Source organism: Leiobunum rupestre, chromosome 1, assembly GCF_980474605.1.
Source record: "Leiobunum rupestre chromosome 1, qqLeiRupe1.1.hap1, whole genome shotgun sequence".
Classification (NCBI taxonomy): Eukaryota; Metazoa; Arthropoda; class Arachnida; order Opiliones; family Sclerosomatidae; genus Leiobunum; species Leiobunum rupestre.
This window is the reverse complement of record NC_143384.1, coordinates 15,943,257-15,949,513: the sequence shown is the minus strand read 5'-3', so window position 1 is coordinate 15,949,513 and position 6,257 is coordinate 15,943,257.

Sequence of the window (6,257 nt, the reverse complement as noted above, 5' to 3'; positions counted from 1 at the left end):
GCATCATCGGTTTTATTTTCAAATAAATTTATGTTAAAAGTTAATAAAATTTAGCGTCAGATATTTATTTTCTGGGATAATGGATGTGCCACTAGATCTTTCAATTAACTGCAGACAAAAGACGATTTATTAAGTGGTAAGAATTTAAATATATTTTAAACAATATATAATTAATTTAAATTGTTTTTAGCCTTTAAAAATACACCGTTTCTACAATATTTTAGTCAATGGGTTATTATAATTTATCCAGTGAATAGTTGCATAGCTCCAAGGGTTAGCTGGTAGTGGGAAAAATGCCTGCAGGAATTGAAAATAGTTGTCGAATTAAATTGAGATTCCAGTTATAAGAAATAAAAACCTCAATATACCTACGTTAATTAAAATAAACCTAATAGATCTTGAAAAACATCAAGCCACTTTTATTTGTACAATCGAGTCCATCGAGAAAGAAATGGCGCAAATATTTGCTTGACATAATAGTTTCGAAACTCGAAAAAAGAGGGCTGCACCGGTTCAAAAATAATCACGTGTATTGCCCCTGAAAAGTTCGATTTAATCCCCCGGCGTATGTCTTCCCTCCCTCCGCTTTCACGGACCGTGAAACTGTCACGTTACAGGAATAAAACTTTGGGGATAGCGTTGTAGAAGGCTGCCAGAGACGTGTCTTTGTATATTAGTCTATGATTTGACCTCTCTAACTTGCCTCCCTCTCGTCGGCCATTGCCTCTGCTCTCAGCGTGGAGTCTAGCATCCACCCTTTGGGTATCCGTAATGGAGGATGGGGCTGAAAGGGGGAAAACTAAACATGGACACGCCCAGAAAATAAGGGTAATAATTAAAATTTAAATATAAAATTGTAACGCCCGTTCAACTAAAATGTAAAATTAAATAATTAAATAATACCAATATAAATTCTAAAATAACCCTTTGCTTAACAATAAAAATAAATATGTCTAAATGTAATTTTCCGAAAAAACCGTTGACACTATTGTAAAGAGAAAACGCTGGCGACGAGCAGTCGGGAAAAGGGGTTATCTTTTGGACGGGTTCTTTTCGGCAAAATTCCTTTGGCCACGTCATCCCAACGCGTTCTCTCTGGAAATTTTGTAAAAGAATAAACTTTGGCTACGAGGGCAGTGATTGGTCAACCCTTTCACTATCTTGTGTAATTTGTATTTTGAAGAGAGGCAATAGACCCATAACAAAAGAGGGGCCGCAGACGAGGCTTAAGTGAGACCTTTGGACGGAACATCCTGTTTGTGACGTTTTGAACCACGTGACCGCCATTGAAATATACAGGCGGAAGCTGCCAGGTAAAAATGTTAATTTTCGACCCCCCAACTTTCAACATGGGTCTATTGAGGTTTTCTTCTTCAGTTGTTTTGGGCTCCGCAGAAAAACGGTCCCAGGAACGATTCATAAAATAAAATAGCAAATAGTCTGATTAGTCTACAACATTTTTCAGTCGGTGCTGTAGATTAAAATAAGGTCTTTTCCAAAGAGCGCGAGCCTTAAAACTTAAAATTAAAAAGAAAATAAATTAGCCGGGTTTCTTCAATGAGAAAACGAAAGCTTTTATTGAATATAGATGAAAGATTTAGTCTACCTTAAATAGAACTGTTTAAATTTTTACACCAATCTGGATTGAAAAATTAAAAAAAACAGCAATACCCTCAGTTACTACGATGCTTTGCAATGAAAGTTCCTTTTTATTCTCCGAAAGCATACGATTTATTGAGAAAACACCTTTGTTTACCACATCCCAACCCTCTAGGAGAATGGATAAACAAAATCGGTCCAACCTAGCTTCACAGCTGAAAGTGTTAACTAAACTAAAAATGAGAGTGACAAATCAGAGCATCAATTTTTAATAGCATTATCTATTGATGAAACATACTGAATGGACAGGAAATTAATTTTCCGGATTCGTAAACTCAAGCCACTGACGAAATTGCTACATCAGGCCTTGTATTTATGGCCATTCGAAAGTCCCCATAGGATACTTGTAAATATAAGATTCAGACAAATCAGCAGATACATCAATGATAGTCAAAAGAAAGAAGCAGTCCGAAGAAAACTTACCACAGTAATCCTTTCCCAAGGTAAATTTTGTATGCAATGCCAGTTTATCAGAAATATATTATTACGATTGATAGTTGTATTTAATCTTGAATATTAGAGGTAAATTTACCTTTTTCTCTCGAAATATCGACGTTGTTTACATTCTGCAATGACGTCGTAGAGCCCAGCTGGTTGCCATAAAGGGAGTTTAGTTTCTTAGATGACCGTTTGTGGCGCCACGTGTTTTCTTCCCTATAACGCCTAGCTCGCGAAGGGGGATATCACCGTGGAACAAACCCTCAGATTTCATTGGGCCTCTACTTATTTGCTCTCTCTCTGGGTGTCGCATTCGTATCAACAAATAGATCTTAAAGAAATTGATTTGAATAACTTCAACGGTTCATTGTATTAATTGGCGCGCGCAATTTCGGGAGGGATAGTCTTATTGGCTAGAGTGCCTAAGACAAATGCAGATCTAGGAGCAACAAACACAAGGAGAACGCAGCTAGCCTTTAAACACGCTAACGAAGGGTTGTGTACGAATTTCATAGGACGAGCGTCACGAGCCTTTACGCTGAAGGTTTTACGGGAGGGGGGAAGACAATTTCCGAATTTTCCCCTTCGAACGACAGCAGGCGCTAAAGCGTCTGACCAATGAAAAATATACACAAGAAAATGCACGACTTTTGACGGGTTGCGTTCTCCATGTGTGGGGTGCTGTGTTTGTTGCTCCTAGATTTTCACGTGAATAATTTCTTTTAGCCTTTATTTCACCGAAGTTGGGCACTATACTCATTGAACTTTATATGAATTATTTGACGTTATTAGGTTTAGGCTCACGCGAAGAACGCGCTTTCGTTACGTCATACGTCACAAAGGGGACTCACTGTTCCCGATATTTTGACACGGTAGGCGTGGCCTAAATAGGAAGGCTTACTGAGGTACACCAGCCGCTATGAAGCGCCTCAAGAACACTGTTCAACTATCATCAGATTATTGTATTTCTATACCCCAGTTCCGCTAGGCACTACTGGGGTACCACAAATTTTACAAATCATTTTGTATCATTTCACGTATAATTTTTCATAACGCATCCCGCATTTCTTTTTGTTATTAAACAGATAAAACGACAACCAAGAAAACACTTATAAAAGCCCTGTAAAAAAAGGCCAAAGATTAAAAAGTATAAAACGGCGGTGTATAAATAAAAACAATAAAAATCAGCAATCAACCTGGACATAAGTCCCCGACGTTGCTGATTATAAAACGCATGGTTTTCTCGAATACAATCATCTTGTCAATGAGATTCATATCTCCAAGGTGGTTTCTAGGGACCAGATGGAGTGTTAACGGACAGTAGTGTTATAAATGAGAGAACGCTCTATGAGGCACTAATGAGGTATCTGGGCGCCGGGCATCGTACCTCACAGAAATAACATGGGGCACTATTTGACGGTGTCTAGAAAAAAAAGTACCGGTTCAACATCGACGCGTTTGAGACACCTAATAAGGCACCGGGACACCGGCACCGTGCCTCATAGAAATAACATGGGGCACCATTTGACGGTGACCGGCACCGTGCCTCATAGAAATAACATGGGACACTTTTTGACGGTGTCTAGAAATAACATGGGGCACTATTTGACGGTGTCTAGAAAAAAGGACCGGCTCAACATCGACGCGTTCGCCGACCGTAAATCCTCATAGAATTAACATGAAGTATTATTTAACGGTATCTCACGACCGCCATGCCGCATAGAATTAACATGGGGAATTATATTGACGGTATTTGATGCGTACACCGGTCGTAAATGTACTGCGAGAGAGCTGTGAGTACCGTATCTCATAGAAAATACATGGAGACGAGGATTTGAATATTGACCGTGAATTGTTCAATCGCGTATTGCGTGGATATACCCTTAATTTACAAAGCCTGCTTAATCTGCTGTTTCGAACGTGGTGGTATAATCCTAATTGTTTAAGGCGTGGTACAAAGTGCAACAAAGTTTACTATAAAAGCCAGAATTTTCCTTTAAAATATCATTCGGAATTAGGATCCCTGAGTCTCTTACACCTTAGAATTCGAATACTCAGAAGATGTAAGTAGAAACCTTTCCACATTAAATTACTTTAAGTGATTTCTAACGATTTCGATACCCCTTTTAGGAACGTCGGTAAGGTTTTCCCTATTTCTACTACGAAGGGGGTATCGGTAACCCCAGACTGTCATATTCACGTCGGTACTTTGGATGGTAGTGTTGGAATTGAGTTGACGGAAAGTCAGTTCAAGCAACTACGGAGAGCAAGCGGTCAAATTACTACGTTCTTGGAAGACGATTCGATCCCAAATTCTACGTGGTTCTTTGAAGGATCAGAAACGAGACGAGTCGAGCTATGCATTTTCCAAACGCGGAAGGTAGTGGACGTGAGAGAAATAATCCTTGGAACTGGGACCAACTACGGAAAGCACATCTTAACCAAACAGGGCTTTACTGTCACGCAATACCCCTGGAAGACGTTGATGGATAAATACGACGAAGTGATGACGTATCACAACGAAGTAAAACGCGTCTTCAATGATATTAAAGGAGTCGTTCTGACCGCGATTACAGACTACGTGAATAAGCAATGCGAAGGTTGCAAAATTGATCATCCCTCACAAAGGCAGCACGATTGTCTGATGATTGATTGGAACTCTCGTTTAGATATACATTTGTTTGACGCGATGGATAGAATTAGTTATTCCGAAATCACTTTAAAACTTGACACGTTTTTAAGCGAGGACTTTCGCGATACTATATTGACTTTCATAATGTGCAACGCTAAAAAAATGTTGTATAAAAATGAAGACTTTTGAATTTGTCAATAAAAAACTTGAGTATTAAAAACTGGGCTCTTTATTTTGTAGCTCATTTAGAGACATGGAACCAGTAATGAAACATCCGTTCACCGGGCTCGTCGCTGGGCCCACGCAATGTGGAAAGTCCCACTTCCTTGCTAAATTAATTAAACATAATGAGTCGTGCATTGCTCCTCCACCTCAAAGAATAGTTTGGTGTTATACTGAGTACCAAGAGAAATTATTTAATTCGGTATTGGAGCGTAATCCTACCGTAGAGTTTCACGAGGGTTTATTAGACCCAAACAATTTAAATCCGACGATTAGAAATTTTGTAATTCTCGATGATCTCTTATGTGAAATAGCGAATAACAAAGACGTCACAAATTTATTTATACGAGGTTCGCATCATCGTAACACGTCCGTACTGATTTTAATGCAAAATTTGTTTTATCACGGGAAAGAAGTTAGAACTCTCAATTTGAATTCACAGTACCTCGTCATTTTCCGTTCGGCTAGAGACGTTTCCAGCGTGCTAAATATCGCTAAACAAATTTCACCGGCTAATACCAAATTCGTTGTTGACGCGTTTCGTCAAGCCGTGGTGAAACCATACGGTTATTTATTCATCGACTTGAAACCAAATACCGCAGATGAATATCGGCTGCGAACGGGGATCATACCGGGAGAAGAAGCCGCGATTTTCATCCCGAAATAAAATCAAAATGACTATAGCAACGTCAAAACGTGTGTGTAAAAACTTGGATTTTTTAAAATATTTGAGCACGTGTAATGTGAAACAGAGGAAAGCTATCATTAAACTAGCGAATCGCGACGCCATCTTAGCGCTGGTCGAATGTTGTATAAATGTACTACGCGGGAACATTCAGTTAACAGATGGACAAAAGAGTCGATTGAAGAAACATCGTAAAGCCTTACATCATCTTTGCGCAAAAATTCCTCTCGCTAAAAGAAAACAGATTCTAGTTCAGAAGGGGGGATTTCTCCCGTTTTTGTTAGCTCCACTTCTTTCAATCGTTAGCTCAGTCGCCGGCGCTGCGATAAGCCGCGCCATTAATAAATAAATGGCCCGAAAAATGATTTTAGTGTCTGAAGACGCTTTACGTCGAATGAAGAATGCTACTCCCGAAGATGTTCCCAGTGAAATACCATCCTTGGATAAAGAAATGAAAACGATCCTCGACGATCCCAATATGACCGAATCCGAAAAATTAACGTTATATAATCAAACTTTGCAGCGACACATAATATCTCATCGCCAACCAGTTGAAAAACAACAGACTGTTAAAAACAAAACGTGGTACGAAGAAATTGCGACGTCTATTCCGTCAAGTAT